At 46.6% G+C, this 17,057-nt stretch overlaps 1 protein-coding gene across 11 annotated transcripts in view; it reads left to right on the forward strand.

Annotated features, from left to right (window-relative positions):
* Ebf3 (EBF transcription factor 3) overlaps positions 1-17,057 on the forward strand; it is a 124,652-nt gene that overhangs the window by 6,442 nt on the left and 101,153 nt on the right. The gene's annotated exons all lie outside the window — the stretch shown is intronic.

The following is a 17,057-nucleotide window of genomic DNA, read 5'->3' on the forward strand; positions in this document are numbered from 1 at the left end:
TTGTTAACAAGTCTTTCATTTTTGCCTTATTTTTATCTTGGATGGTAGTTGGAGTTGAGACTGGGGTGGGGTTGCTCTTGTAATTGTCACCCTGTGGTAGAATGAATTTAATCTGCTCTCAATTAGTTGCAAAATGTCTCCTAATTTTTTTCCAATTGTGGCTGTCGTTTTATGTCAAGTAGCAAATATGTAACTAACAAACCAAAGTTGTTATAATTGAAACTAATTACACATGCTGGTTACATTTTCCAACATGAATTTCCATAACTAGATGAGCTATATGCATTCTTTACTTCTGCTCCTCCTCGTCTTGCTATCGATCACGTTCCTTGGGCAAACATGGCATCCTTTCACGATACCAATCATTAGTCCTAATAGTGCTAATGTGCATTTGGCATGGCTTTAGTGGAAATGACACAGACACCACCACCTTGTCCTCCGACACTCACCCAGACTATTCTGTGGAGAGGAGGTCTTTCTTCCCAACAATGGGAACAGCCAAGGGCCCAGCCTGTGATTGACTGCACATTTTGAAATTGGTCCCCAAATCGAATAAATGTTAGCTGTGTACATATGACGCCAGTCTTGTGAGGCAGAGGGTTAGACTGTTTTGAAGAGGGGTTCAGTCTCGGCAGCTTTCATTTCAGAGTTATCTTTTGATCATGACTTTGCTGTCCAGGGTCTGAAAACTTAAACCCGGAAAACTCCATGAGTTAAGCCTAAAGAACTCGGTGGCATTGGTTGAGAGCATTGCTAATGTTTAGTTAGCTGGAATAGCTGTTTGCTTAGTGGAGAATGTTCGGTATCTGACAGAAGGGACAGCTCTCTTATTAGTAATCAAATAGGGCTGACCAGTTGTGGCCGTCACTCAGGCGATTGAGAACAAGTTCAACACTTTGTGGAACTTGAGCTGCAAAGATCAATATAATGATACTCCTTTGGTGGTGTGGCGATGGCAGTCATACAGCCTTGGCTTGTTGTCTTGTGGCTGAACTCATTTTAATTTTTGGATGGCTAAGCGTGTGTAAGCTGCTACTAGAACCTTGTCTGAGTATAAGGCACTTGAAAGGGCAGCCCATGCCAGCTCCTTATGCAAGACAGTGCAAGTACTTCCCCTTCTGAGGGGTTTTGGAGATTTTAAAAGGTGGTTTGTTTTCAGATCATGAAGTTTTTAGCAGGCCACGAAAATGAAGTGGGCATGCTGGTTCAACTTGAGTGTCGGCCGGCCACTGTTTCCCCTTCAGAATCACTTTGGGTTTGCACAGTGTTCCAGTGTTTATTGACTATTGATCCTGAACAACATTCAAGACTCAGTTTGTAGTACCTTCTTCAGACAGACAAAATTTATGCATTAATTCTTGCCAGAGAGAATGCTGTCTTCTATTTGTTTAATTAAAATATATGGTAAGATGTCTCATACTTCTATAACTTTAGAGAGGTGTGCAATCATTTGATATTCTAGTGGCATGAGAGGTGGAAAAAAATAAAAAAAACATTTGGTTAATGGGTTTACCATGCTTATTTGAATGAGGAGGATTGAAGCACCATTTACTCTTGGCATAAATGCTTTGGAGGTCTTAATTATTGATGAAAAATCTGCTCTGCTCCTAAATTCAAAGATATGACAATTTCATAGTAATTTTAATCACTTTCCATGCTAGGGATTTTAAGATAAGGATAGTTTTATGTAATGATAAATATAGTGCATGCTTTTCACATTCTTAAGAGAGCTGTCACTTTTAATAACAAAAACCCTATCAGCATTTTGTTGCTTGTTCTAAGTCCTAGTGAGATACTCACGGCACCAGCACTGTCATCTCCAGTTTAAGGAGAGAAACCGGAATTTAGTGTTGGCCATCTCAAGCTGGGTTAAGCAGAGAGAAGAGCACCTATGGTCTTTGGAGTGATATGGCCTTTTGCAATGAGATGCGTCTCAATTTCATAATGATAACCGTTTCTGCGGGGTGTGTGCTGCCTCTGGAAATTAGTTGCTTCTGTTGAGTTTCTAACCTGAGTCTCCTCTTGAGGATTGAAGAATAAAATGTCCCATCAGCTTGGTGAGTCAGTTTGCAGGTCCCCACAAGCCCTGTCGTCACTTGGTTAGTTGGCTTAAAAAAGGATTATATTCAGTGTGCTTCGTTGGCTTCTTGTGGCCTTTGGATACATTTAGCAGGTTCTGACCAGATAAGGCATATTTGTCCCGAGGACATAAACCAATAATTCCAACCTGAATTGAGATCAATGGGCCCACATTTGTTCCAGCCCACACCGAGTCTTCCCCACATGAAGACTGCTTTTCTGTGTTATGAGAGCAGAGGAGTGAGGTCCCTGCTCTGGCAGGGTAATCACATTCTATAGGCCCTGATGCCTTAAATCAATTAATTACACAGTTTAGCTTAGTTATCTTTCAGAAGCATTAGGTACTTACGAGTGGCATAGAGGACACTTCAGAGTAGAAGGGTTGGGGGCCACAGTGAAGATGGTTTCCTGTCCAGACATTTTCCCTTTATTGTGAAGGTCTCCTTTTTGTGAATTGTTTTCTTCCTCATAAAATATTGCCAGAGAAATAGTTTTTTATTATAGCTCCTCAGTTATAATTATCCTGTAGTATATTTAAAATAGTATAGTAACTTGCTGCATAAAGAGGCATAACACTGTGAAGGCAAGGTGGGGTCTGTAAGGAGGTGACACAGAGGCAAGCGGGTGAACGGAATTGACCTGCAGAGAGCCAGATGCAAGGAAGACCCCCCACCTGCCCCATGCATGGCCATGCACCGTCAGAGGCAGCCCACGCATGCACGTGTGTGTGTGCAGATACACACAGCTTCACATGTACATGCATGAATTTTTATTGTACTGCTGAGAAGGATGGGAGTATCATTTTCCTCATGGAATAATGTTTTCTGGGAAAACACAAAAGCAGATGGTCTTCATTAGGGACACCCATTGTCCACATATCCCAACTATGAGCAGATAAATCTCTCCTGTTTCACCCGTGCATTCCAAGGGCTGCAAATGATTACAGGATGTCGGCGTAGCTGCTGAACCAAAACCACACTTGGGCTCGCGTCACTTGCCCGTGCCACCCGGGTCTGGAGGTGCCCACGGAGACACATCCTCCTTGCTCTCTCCTTCCTCACTGCACCCTGGGAGGCTGAAGGGTAGTGTCCAACTGTTGCAGCCTGGACAGGCTGACCAGAGGGCCCAGGAGCAGGGTGATGTGGCTGCTGTACACATGGGCTGGCTGTGCACAGTCGGCTGCGTGCAGTGCACGAGCAGGCTCTGCGGGGTGGTTCCAGATGGCACCGTCTCTGGCGTCCTGCTTGTTGGCATCTCTGTAGCAGGCAGTGCCCCCTCCCCAATAAATCTGGCATTAGTCTATAGAGTTGGGGAGACTTATCATTCCAAGTCTGTCCTACTTTCCTGTCTGGAAGCCAGACATCTGTTTATCCCATTTTCTTTCATACAGAGTTTGGAATAGCTGTACTTTTTCTTTTTTTTGGGGGGGAGGGTGCGAAGTTTTGTTGTATTTAACAGCTGTTACAGAATTTCAGCCCTGTGGGCTCTGAAAATACTTTTCAGCTGACCTCAGATTTTTATACATAATTGACGTTGGGTTGTAGAAAAACATTATTTGCTTAACCTCTCATTGTCTGTGATTTCACATTGTCTGTAGTTAAGAGGCCCAAGTGCCAGTGCCTTAGCTCTGCGCCGCCCCAGCCCTCTAAACCCTTGCTTTGATTCATGTGTGCGTTTTAAGTTTATACCTTAAAGTGACTGCAGAACAGTAGCCCAAGACCTATTGGAGATTTTCTTTTTCGCTCTTTCCTCCTTCTCTTTCTCTCTCTCTCTCTTTTTTTTAGTCAACAGTGTTTCCTTTCACTTCCTGTCACAAAGGTCAAAGAGAGCCGACCTTTGCTGGCAGTCCTGCTTGTTGAATTATTCATGGGATTGACTTTTTGTCAGAACACACAGTTGTGCTCTGGGACATTTTATTCATTTACCTCATTTAAAGCGCCTTTCTGCACCTGTTCAAGTATTAATATCATGTAATTTGGGCCTAATGCCGACTTTGCTGAACACTCATTATATTTTTTATTAGCTATATTTCCAAACGATTATGTATGATTATTACCGAGCCTTACCAACAGTACCGGCTTATTCCCCAGCCCCTTACATCTTCTTGTCAGGTTGTTTTCAGAAGCAGGGAGGATAAACATTTGACCAGGCGCGATGTTTTTATTCGTACTCCATCTCCAAGCAGAGAACTTGGAGCTTCCTCCCTCATGGCTTTGCACGAGTGTGATTAAATCCAACTCCGCGAAGCTGTACAAATGCCAGCGTTTATAAGGTCAACGCTTTTGTTAAAAATGCTATGTAAATGAGGATCTGCAAAAAGGGACATTAAATAAAATTAAATTCATTGTCTTCTTTAATGTCATTTACATTTTGGCTAAGCCTCGGCCTGTCAAGGAGGATTTTAAAAATAATTTTAATTACACATCATTTAGGGATCCAGGGTTTTCCATTCAGTAGCATTTGGATAACCTGCAAGATGGAGACTGTTTATTAACTTCTTAAATGACGACTTGTCATTTCATATGCATAATGCAGTAAAAACAGCATAGTTTGCTGCTAATATTTCCTTCTCTGTTTTCTTAAGATGGGAATATAATTATCATCAAATCGGCCTCAAGACCCTGAGTCCTTCTCTTGGCCTTGGCTGTCAGCTGAGATGCATTTTGGTTCTGGGTCTGTTTTCATACACGGGGACTTCAGAACAGGGAAAATATTGGCGAGAAATTTGGCAATGTTAAAGCGCACTTTGGATGAATGGATGTGGCTACAAAGAATCTGATTCTGGCTGGCATGAGCCCCATTTGGCTCTGCCAGGCTCAGGTGTGAATGGCTGTTTTATTCCCTGCATGGCAGTGGAGAGAGGCAAAAAGTTCACCACATTCATTCATCCTTTAACATTTTTTTTTCATAAACTTCTGAAAATAAACAGAAGAGGAAGAGCAGCTTTATTGAGTCACAATGACAGGCTTTCATGTAAAAAAGGAGGCTCCAGGAACAGTGCCCACTTTGTGTGTTACGCCTGAGTCTGTCACCCTGAGATTCGTGGGCATCACGGGTGCCATCCACTGCAGCCGTGTGCCACAAGCAGGATGCCAGGGCCACCACCAGGCCCAGGGCTTGTATCTCTGGGTCGAGGAGGCCTGTGGAGATTTATGGCCGCCTGGCTGGGGAAAGCCTGCGTGGCCAGGCCGGGTCAGTGGAGAGCCGGGTTTGAAAGTCAGCCACATGCCTACAACGATTTCCGCAACACTCCTCACCAGCCCAGGCTCTCGGCTCCTGCAGGGGCTGAGGCTCTGCAGTGAAGCCTGCACTGGGCAGCAGCAGCAGGCAGCTGGCTGCATCTGAGAGTGCAGGGAGGGAGGGGCTGGAAGCAGGGCTGTCAGAAGCTATCCTCCAGAAGGCGTGTTGACGCAGACCATCCTGCGCCTCCCCGGCAGCCTTATCAGGTGAAGAGCAAAGATACAGCCAGTGCCTGTAATCGTGTTAGGATGGCATGGATGAATTGGATTACCTTATGGAAAGCTGTCCAAACTGGGAGTTCTGTTACGCATGCTTACAGGAAGCAAATAATTGTACTCTGTGCACCAGGAGATAATTGGGGCTGGCCAGAGGCCTTTCCGTGATGGCGGAGAACGCTGGCGAACCTGGCCTTAAGGAGGCGTGCAGGACCCACTCCACGAGGAGGAGGGCGATCTCTGCTAGATAGAGGTGGCTCACGTTGATGCTGTAATTTTCAGTTACTTTTCAAAGATGGTGAATAATTTATCAGAATTCAAACTCACAGTGGCAACGGGAGGCATGGTGGAGGAGATAAAAATTCCAAGCTCTAATGATGGAAATTGTCGTGGCAGACAGGAAGTGATTGACAAGTAGGGGCACAGGAAGTGAGAACTTGAGGAGCTTAACCTGTTCTTGGCAAAGCTTCTGCAGCTTGCACTCTGAGAAAATGAAAACCATTCACCCGTCCACTCACCAGAACACATGCCCCTCTTGTTTGTTTATCTTAGTAGCAAATCTCCCAAAAATGTTTGTGGTTAAAACTCTATATAATGAGACATTATGCTGGTATTATTAATGCTTTAAAATAAAAATATGGCTATCATTTAGCAAGGTAAGTGGAGGAATTTTATGGGTTAAAGGTTTTCTTGTATTTTATAAGCTTCTTAGGCTTTGGGGTAACTAGCGTTCATTACATCACAGAAGCTCAAGAACACTTTCCAGAATGCTTTATTCAGAAAATGGTCAGTTATATCTGTCAAAGCTCATAGACATTGTAAATTTGCCGACAATTAGATGGAGAGCACTGTGTGTTGGGGCAGGGGGAAACTAATTTTAGAGACTTTTGAACCATACGTTTCTCCTGCCCTTTAAAAAACAAAACATGAAAAACTGTCTGTAATTCCTTCATAGGAAGTTGCTCAGCTAGGAAATTTTCAAAAGCCATGCTGGGGCCTGCACCCTGTGGATGGTGTGCACCCTCCGAAAGCAGCAGGGCCACTCTGAGCCTTCCTGGGAATTCACTAGGAAATGAGTTTACCATGTGCGGAAAGGAAGGGGCTCGGGCGGTGGTGTTGCAGGATGCCTAGACCAGGCCCCCCTAGCGGAAGAAGCCGGCTCCAGTGTGTCTCTGCTGGAAGACCCAGGAGCTGCTGCACATCTGGGAGGAGGCCTCCGTGGCCCTGACAGGCAGCCCCAGCCACGGCCTGCTCCCGCCTCCCTGCTGGAAGTCCAGCCCTGTCTCTTAGCAGAGAGCACTGGGGGCACAGTGCATGTGAGAGCAGTACCGCCAAAGAACACCTTGGCAGTGTTCAAGGCCTTCACGACCTTTGTCCTTGCCATGGCGAATTTATAAACGGGGAAGAATGACCTTGACCTTGGAGGTGTGCCCTGTGAATACAGGATTCCATTAAAGGCACAATGCCACTGTTTCTAGAGATTTTCATTGAAGTTCAAAGTTGCACAGAGATGGCCCGTTTGCAAGTTACAGATTCGAAGAAAGGCGGGTCTGGTGTTCACGCCTGGGAGGGCCATCTGAGCATGAGAAGTGCGGCGTAAGCTTGGGATTTGATTGTGGGCACAGGTCGATCTTGTCCTTTCTCAGTAGTACAGGTGGCATAGGCCAACAGGTCACCTTCACTCTTCACAGGAAATAGAACTTACATAGAAAGAGACTGTGTTCCCAAATTCTGCCATGTGGAACAAGGTCATTATAGCCTAATGAAGAAGGTACCTCTTTTGTTCTAAATAATCTGGTTCTGGGGTCAGGGGTGGTGGTTTTTGAGCTGGTTTGAAGGTGGATTTCTTCCTGAGCATCTGCCACATTTTCCATGACTTGAGTGCCAGAGTCTAGCAGACAGGAACCTTAGTGCTGTTCTGACAGGTGAGGCAGGTGTTCTCCCTTCCAAGTTGTCACTGTCCAGAACTCTGTGTCCAGCTCTGGACAATGCCATCTGATAGCCAGGAGGAAAGAGTGGGAGACGCAGATAGGTGCGGGAAGAAGTGACTGCCAGGTAGGGACACGGCGTGGCACCAGACACAACCCGACACTCACTCCGCGTTGCCTCCCTGTGCCTGCGGTGGAGACTGGAAGGGGTTTTGGTGACATGTTCTTAAAACCGTCCACAGACAATTCCCAAGACACTTTCAGGTTGACAGAAAAGTGAGCGAAAGTACAGGCTCCCCGTATCCTCTTGCCTTCCCTACCCCAGAGCCCCCAGTGTGAACATGTCTCTTAGGGAAAACACATATATTACATGAGGGCTCACTCTGGTGGGGGTACACCTTGTGGGATGTGACAAGTATTGGATGACATGTATCCCTAATCACGCATCTTGCAGAACGGTGCACCCATACCCCCAGCACCCCCAGGCCTCCACTCTGCAGCTCTCCCACCTCCCAGACTTTTGGCAGTCGCCCATCTATTATCTCTGGAGCCCCGTCCTTCCAGAATGTTGCAGTCAGGGTCCACAGGGTCCAGGCTCTGGATGGGCTTCCTCACTGAGGTGAGCCGTCAGGCCCCCATGTGTTTGTACTTTCAAAGCTCATTGATAAATACTATTTTTTTTTAAATTAAGGTTTCTGGGCAATATTCTCCCTTTGTCTTAACTTGATTTTTGTGGTCTTTGTGCACGTACGCAGGGAATGTCAGGTGTGGGTGTTGCCTGGTGTGTTCCCATGACTTTTGGGAGCTGGCATGTCCCACCTCTCTCCCTGTAGTTGTTAACTCCTTTACAAAAACGAGCGGAAGTGTTTTAACTTTATGCCATGAATTTATTTAGGTGGTACAGCTTAATTTCACTTATTAGGGGTTTAATTTCCTAAATAATACTGTTTTGGAGTATTTAAACCAGATAGACCATAAAGGGAGAATGATTAAATTATTGGGAAAGCAACTATATTGCCCCATGGCATAAAACTGGGATGGATTCAGCATTCAGTGTAGTTGTTGGCTTTTTTGGTTTAATAAATTAAACTACAAATTTCCCTAATTGCCAAACACAATGTTAGGCCAGCTTTAGCCATTGCTGGTGGTAAAACAGGACATAAACCCGCTGAGAGTTATATGTGGTATTTAATACGAGACAGAGTAATGCAGGGGTTTTTACGGTTAGGTATGAATTCACACCCACAGCATTTGTTTCACATTAGCAAAGGTTGGTAAATCAGACCAGTGTGCTGGGATGGGGTGGCCCAGGGGCCTCCCTTCTTAATGCTTGGTTATTGTCCGTGTGGCTAGAGGCAGCTCCTGGTCCCTTCCACATTCTCAATGAAGTGAGAAGTCCTCTGACACCCAGAAGATTGGGTTAGGAAACAAGTGGAGGATTGGATTGGATGAACGGTGTGTCTCCACCATGTGAGGTCACAGGCCTGAGCCAGCCACTGGGCAGCAGCCATCAGTTACCCCGACATGGACTGCCATGGGTCCCCAGGCCAGGGAGCCCCTAGGGAGAGAGCAGGACCTGGGAGAGCGTTTCAGGGGAGTGGACATGGGCTGCCATTTATTAAGTGTGACAGGTGGGCTCTACATATAACGGCCCTTTTCCCAAGATCATTACTTTGAACAAATAGTGAGTTATGCAGGGACTGTACCGCCAGGGTCCCGTACAGAGCTCGGCCTTTGTGAAGCTCAGAGAGATTCAGCTCTTGTCCATCCTGCATCTAAGCACAGATTCTCTCCCCACTAGCTGGCCACCAGGGCTCTCATCCTTGGAGGCTTGTCTTGCCCCTCCAGGAACTTGGCTTACCAGCCACACTCTTTAGAGAACAGCTTTTAAATGAAAACACACTTGCCTTGGTTCAGACTATAATGACACATGCATGTCTTATTTAAAAATACTTCTTTCATATGTGCATGTGAATAAAGCCAGTTTTGTAAGCACAAAAACAAAGCAGGGTATGTGTGTATTATATACAGCACACATACAACATATACGTGTATATGTGGTGCTTGTAAAACCCATGGCTGGAAGCGTGTGTGTTGGGATGGGGGTATTTGTCATGACTAGTGGCCACTGCCCATGTTTCCTAAGACCCTGGGATAATTATCCCCAGCAATTAGTGCATCCAGACCCCTTTCCAGCCCCAAACACATTTGTTCCCATTTATTAGGCTATGAGCAGTAACTAATTTACATTGTTTCAGAGTTGTGTGTTATGGTAATTTATTGCGTGTGCGGGGGTCACACAGAGGTGACCAGTCACAGGGCCGGGCCCTGTAAGGCGAGGAGGGAGAACCCAGGAGGAGAAACAGGGAAGGCAGAGGCATGCGATTTTAAACCGGCTACGGTCTTTTTTAATCACGTTTTGATTTATTCCCTGTGACGTGGCTGGCTTTACTCTCATTCCCTGTTTTTAACAAATCAGATCTGGGAACAGGATTTTTTTTTTTTTTTTTTGAAGGAAATGGTAGCGATATGTTCTAACGAGTGGAAACTTTTACTAATGCCCTGAATAAAATATTTGTTAGCGGCCTCCACTAAACGTAAAAGCACTCCACAGAGGAAACAATGTCTTAACTGTTCCCTTCTCATCATAGCAGGTTTCATTATCAAGTTGAGGAAAAAGGCTTGTTTAGGCGAAAATAATGATCATAAATAGAGCTGTACGTAGGGCTCAAGGCAGCGGTGACAGGGCCTGCTATCAGGACCTGCAATTCCAAGGAAATATGAGTGTTCTGATCCAGGGAAGCAGTAATTATCTTTTTGTGACGAATGTACAATGGTGTAGAATGATGAATTGATCGCAGATTGGAAGCGTGGTTCAACTGTCATGTTACAGAGATAAGAGAGCGGCGGGATTGCTCGTCCCCTCTGCTAGCTCACAGCCAGCCAGTTTATTAGCACAAATCCCAAATGTTTAGTAAACTCATTAGGTCCCATCTAATGCTAATTTATCATCATAGATGGAACCCCAGCAGCAAGGCCGGAGGACTGTATGGAGGCCACATGATTTACAGGGCTTCCTGATCAATCACCTCCCCACTGGCCATTCTTCAGATGCTTTCAGTGGGCCTGAGTGGTCCCTGGGACTACACCATCGCCGTCGCTTAAAATTCTTGGAGCTATCTTACCAGGGATGGGTATCGGAGAGGCTAGGCCGTCCTGTACAAACGGATGTGGGGCAGAGAGCCTGCATCTCTGATTGCTGCCTCATCTCTCCCTCACCTCTTTCTCTCCTTTCTGGCCTCTTCCTCTTCTCTCCTTGCCAGCTCTCCCCTCCCATCTTTCCTTTTCCTTTTACAATCTGGTCACAGAGTCAAATTCAAAGAATTTCCTTGCAAAATCAGTTTACCAAGAAATGCATCATGGTACATAAATGTCAAGTGCAGTTTATTCTAAACTTCAGACAGTGTTTTTCTTTTAAAAAATCAAGCTCTAAATGCCCAGTTCTCCTGACATTTTCGTACATATTCTATAGTGTTTTCGAAGAGGATAATAACCTTTGCTTGATCCTAGGCAACAGCTGCAAAGATAATGAAATTCTTATGATATTTCACCAGGTAAAATGTGAATTGCAGAAGAAAAGCTATTGAATTTTTATGGATCTTAATCGCATAAAATGAGATTCATGGGGCCTACGTATAACTATACTCGGTGGACCAGCTGGCTGCAGTAGCAGCCAGGATTCACCGCGCTGTGTGAGGGGCGCTCCAGCCTCCACGAAGAAAATGCTCCCCAAATGCAGCCTCCAGCTTTGCCCTAAGAGTGATAATGAAATATGACAGAAATTTCCTTGTGCTGGATCAGTGGCAAGAGAGGTCCTCCACCGCCAATATTAATTCATCTGACTTATGTTCCAGTCTTGATTTACCTTATGATTAAAAACTTCTGTAGGCCTGCTCACCAATTGAAATCAGATCTCATCTGCAGCCCAGCGGTATTGATCCCTATTTAACATCAAGGCTTGGAATTGATTGGCATTGATTAACAATAAAAATTCTCTCCTCATGTCCAGCCGCTGAGCCAGTGTTAGGAAAGGAGGACACGGTGCCGTCCCCCTGTCGCCCCATCTGAAAAGAGAAACAGCCCCACCCGCAAGTAAACAATATATTTTAATGTTATTGTAGCTGGATGCTGGACCGGCACTACACATTGATTTTATTCTTGTTGTATAAGATAAATATCTTTAATAAAATTCTCATTTTATTTAGGGATTTTACAGGAATAACTTGATTACTAGAATAGTGGTATTTTTCTTTTCCCACGGTGTAAAAAATGGATTAAAACATAAAGGCTATAATAACAGAACACTAGGGATGAAATGTTAATCAACTCAGAAATCACCCACCAGGCGGGAAAGTCCAGAGAGATATTTCACCCTTGGAGACACATGCAGAGCCTCGGGTGCGGCTGGCTTTACGGAGCGTTTTATGGTTTTGGCCCAGGCTAAGCGGCTAGGCTGACACACTGTCCTGTGTCCGAAGGCTGGCTTCTCGGGAACATACGGTTCTAAAGGCCTCAGTCTGGCCAAAGTAGGCAGCAGAAGCAAACCCAATGAGTGGCCTTGCACTGTGCCTTTCTTCCTGTTTTGCTTCAGGTAGCTGAGGGAGACTGCCTGTAAAAGGACTCTCTGGCAATTCTAATTGATAGCAGAGGTTGTAAAAGCATACAGTGGGGGATAAATAAGACAAATCTTGCACCCTGAAACTTTTGATGTGTTTTCTGGGAATCAGTCCTGTTCCCAAGTCTGCCTGGTAACCCCTAGCAACCCGCTAGCACTCATCCCTAGCATCCCAGTGTGCTGGAGGCTAGGTCCAGCTGAAAGAAATTATCCAATCTCTAACATCCAGAAGTTTACAGTTATATAATGATGGAGAAAACCACAAATCTCAGGGGATGTCAAATTTTAGAGATACTTTTAAAATGAAATTACCCAGTCAAGCTTATAAGACAACCTTCTTGTGCATAAGACAATAAGGGCAATCTGGAATTAATTTCTTTTTTGTGATAGGGCAAATCCAATTTGCTTCTTTAACTGTTGATTAAGGAATCAGTTCTACAAGGCTGTCCCCTGTAAGTATTTGCTGTTTATTTGTCTGTGGAGAGCCGCTGGAATCCCCTCCAACTGGGAAGGCTGGGTTGGCCTTGGCTGTGATGAAGGGCTGCCTCGGGCATTGTGACCGCCCGGTTTGTGAGGAAGGAGCGGCTGCCTTTCTGAGCAGCCCATGGAATGACCTAGTCACTTCCCGTCTTGCCAGCAAAGCAGTGCACAGTAGAGTGCTGAAATCTGTTGTTGTTGTTTTTTCTGTAGTCTTTCTTCTAATGTAGAAGAAAACACCCCTTAGGAAGCAATACATAATAAATACCTTAAATCAGGATGCACCCCACTCCAAGGTCCCCTGTATTTGTGTGGGCACATGATCAGGAGGCAGGAAGACCAAGGCATGGGACTCCCCAGCTTGCTTACACTTGTGCTGTTTGTTGCTTGGGACATGTCTTCCCACCTCCTGGTGTGGCTGGTTCAGGAAGAGGAGCTATTCTCATAAAATCATTTGTGACTCCTGTTTGTAGCATACCTTCAATTCTGTTTAGAAATTAAGACCTCCCCAATGATTCACAAGTGTATTATCTAGAATAGCTGGGCCTCATCCACATGCCTTCGGCAGCAGAGTTATGGCGTGGATGGGTCATCCTTGGTGAGTGGGTTCTGACTGACCCCTGGGTATCTGTGGCCAACCCTGAAGTTTGGAATGCTCAGTCAGGTGAATAGCACTGGCACTCTGGGAAGGGCCCCCCCCCCCCCCGTTAGCTATGGCTTGCCGGTGTTTTCAGCCTGTTTGTATGGAGAGCCATTTTTGCAGCACTGGTAGGCATCAGTAGGCAGTATCTGTCTGTGTGATTTGGAAGGGTGTGTTTTTGCCAGTGTGTCTTCCATGACTATCCTTGAAGAAGACCCGCAGAGCTTCTAGACTCTTGAACCACCTACACAGCGCTGCCCTATGGGGAGTGTTCTAACTATCATATTCAAATGTGAGTTTATCTTTAATACTTACAGTAAAAATAGAAAGGAAGGGCTGGAGAGATGGCTTAGTGGTTAAGGTGCTTGCTTGTGATGTCCAAGGACCCAGGTGCCATTACCCAGGACCCACGTAAGCCAGATGTGCAAGGTAGTTCATGCGTCTGGAGTTCGTTTGTAGGGCTAGAGGCCTTGGTACTCCCATTCCCTCTCTATCTGCTTCTTTTGCTCTCAAATAAAATAAAATTAAATATTATAAAAATAAAGGAAAACAGGTTGTGATGGTTGAAGCATCAAAGACCATGAGGCATGGCTTGGCTTCTGCCCCAGACTGGGCAGGGGTGGGGTGGGTGAGGGGTCAGGCTCCACAAGGCCCTTCCGTCCTAGCTGCAGGGCCACTGGGGCTTGAGCCACTGTGTCCCAAGCTTGGCCCTTAGTCTTGTTCCTCCTTGAGTCACTTTCAGGCCCGTCTGGCAAGTTCATCCTGTTCTCACTGTCTGTTTGGAGGCTCTGGCAGGGTTCCAACCTGCACCCTGCCCTATGATGGGTGGTGAGGGGCTTCCTCTCAGCTCAGGGGCGTCATGGCTTCTGCAGAGCCCCGGCCCCAGGGTGCCAACCATTAGTAATGTTGCCATATGAGTACCCATGCATGGGTCTTTCCTGAAGTGCAGCTTGGGCCTGTTACGCTCCCCCTCCGTCTATACTTGAAAGGGTCCCATCTTCACCTCCCTCTGGTCTCTGGGCCTTCTGTGGGAACCTTGCTCTCCTTCTCGCCTCTTTTCCTGCTCCCCTCCCCTTGCTCTCACGGCAGTTACCACTGACCGTCTGAAGGTTGTTCCTTGACCCATTCTCTGAAGTCCTTTCCAGCTCAGGACCCAGAGCTGTGGCCAGGGTCCTCTTCCCGCCACTCACACAGTACTCCACTAACCTTATCCTCAATAGTGCATTTTCTTTTTCTAACTTAAATTTTTTTGTTTATTTTTATTTATTTATTTGAGAGTGACAGAGAAAGAAGGGAGAGAGAAAGAGAGAGAGAGAGAGAGACAGAGAGACAGACAGGGAGGGAGGGAGGGAGGGAGGGAGAGAAAATGGGCATACCAGGGCCTCCAGCCACTACAAACGAATTCCAGATGCATGTGCTATCTTGTGCATCTGGCTTACGTGAGCACTGGAGAATTGAGCCTCAAACGGGGTCCTTAGGCTTTACAAGCAAGCATTTAACTGCTAAGCCATCTCTCCAGCCCAGGATATTGCATTTTCTAGAAGTAGGTGCTGGGCCTGTGGTAAGCTACCTCCTCAGGGCACTGTGCCCATAACCCCTTCTGTGGCCCCAGGCAGGGCTGAAGTGAGTGCCATCCTTGTGCTTACGAGAAAGGGCCCTGGGCAGCCACATGCCCAGTCCTGATCTCTGACAGCCAGGTCCTGCTAAGCCCCTCATAGTTTACTTCGGTGCCTGCCACGAGCTGAGTTTAGTGGTGACACATGTCTGATGAGCTGTTCAAGCAGGTGCTTTTCTTCTAATTTAGCATATAAATGCTCCCTGTGCATTGCTACCATGCTTCTCCAAGGCACTGGGGGGTGGGGTTAGGGAGCAGGTGAGTTCCTTATATCACTTACCCCTGGGCCTGAAAAGCTCTAAGTGGGTTTTCCCCACCATGAGACCTGTCCCTTGCCCAGGTCTGCCCAAGTGCCTAGAACCCCAAGCTTCCCTGGCATCACCTCCATGGAGGAGCAGCGTAGTCTAGCCAGCGGTGGTGTGGCAGTTCAGGTGGACGGCTTCTCGAGGCCTGGGCCTTGCCTTGGGTGGACAAGTGACCTTGGGTGGGTGAATTTCCAGACTCTGGACTCCGGTGGGGTTATGGCTTTTCCTCCTTGGCTAGCAATTCTCCCCTCCCCCCATTCCCAGCAGGTACAAGAGGAAGTGTGGTCTGAGAGGCCAGCAGTGCCTGTCCATTGTGATCCACATTCACAGCCCCGGAGAATGGCCACAGCTCACAGTTGTTAAGCACATTCAGGACTTTTTATTTATTCATTCATTTATTTACTTTTTGGTGTTTAGATGTTTTTGAGGTAGAGTCTCACTCTAGCCCAGGCTGACCTGGAATTTACTATGCAGTGTCAGGGAGGCCTTGAACTTGTGGTAGTCCTCCTACCTCTGCCTCCCGAATGCTGGGATTAAAGGCACGTACCACCATGCCCGGCCCATACAGGACTTTTAAAAATAAGATGTCTCCATAGCTGGGTCTATAATTACTGTGAAATACTTGGATTTAGGAACATTAAGAAGAGTTTCTGAGACCTCTCAGCTGGGATGGGTATATTTGGGAATTGAACCGAGGCCACTGGAGTTCTTCATTCAGTCACCCCTCTTTGCCAGCATGTGTGATAGCTTGGGGACTATGAGTTTGGCCTTTGGTAAAGGCTGGTGACCGCTTTTGTCTTGGCCTCCAAGAAATGCAAGAGGGGTTTTGAGGCTGGTGAGTGAATATCTGGGAGACCACGTCTCTGTGATGGTTGGGCCAGGGCATCTTCAGAACTGTGAGCTCAGCAAAGAGACCGAGAGTCCCCCGGTGGTAAGAGAGAGCAGTCAGCAGTGCTACCCCATAGAGCGGGCATAGCCTGAGGGGTCCAGAGTCCCCACAAGGGTCCACGTAAGGTTTCAGGATGCTGTGTTTGGAGACACTGCTAAGTGCAGCTGTAAGGTTTTGTTTTCTGGGCCTGTGAAATCACTCAGACGTAGTCTAGCCTCAGCTTGTGTGACAGAAGTTTGCCACCGACTCTAAGGTCTCTGTCCTCGTGGGAACGCTGATTCCATTTATCAGTGAGAAGTGCTGAAAGGGCTTCAGTCTGATCAGGCTCCATGACAGGAAAATCCAGAGGCAAAAATCACAACGCCACAGAGGCTTAGCAGAAAGCGAGAACGCTGGGATGGACGGAGCAGGCTGGCTCCCGCGTGCAGCTCCTCTAACGTCTACTCACCAGGTTTGGCTAGACCAACAAGTGGAAGCAGAACCCGATGGAAACACAGATCCTGAAGCAAAACCTGCCCAGTAAGAATGAGAGGGTCTTTAAACAGTCACAGGAATTGGCAGATAGCAGTGAATACTTTTCATGTGGAGCTTGGCTTGATTTTTTCAGTGAAGTTCAATGGCATATGCATAGATGAAGTCACCATGCTATCTTCAGAGTGTCACCTGTGTGAGAACAAAGTTTCTTGGGAAGCAGCAGAGGGTTGTATTGCATAAGGAGGGAGACTAGTGGAAGACAGGCAGGGATGATGGAGGGAAGAAGAGCTGTTCTCACTCTGGAAGCCTGGGCAGAGCTTTGATGCTGTTCTTGCTTCTGTTGGGAAGTTTTTCTCCTTCCAAGGACCCCAGTGGTGGGCTGGACCAGGCTGTGGGAAACCCCTTTTATCCAGGCATAGCTGCCTGCATATGTGTGAATAGACAGACCTCCACACACCAGCTGAGGTTGTGGGTGCTATTCCTTGCTGTAGCCAGCTCTCAGAAGCACAATAAACTTGAG

The sequence above is a fragment of the Jaculus jaculus genome, chromosome 1 (assembly GCF_020740685.1).
Source record: "Jaculus jaculus isolate mJacJac1 chromosome 1, mJacJac1.mat.Y.cur, whole genome shotgun sequence".
Taxonomy (NCBI): domain Eukaryota; kingdom Metazoa; phylum Chordata; class Mammalia; order Rodentia; family Dipodidae; genus Jaculus; species Jaculus jaculus.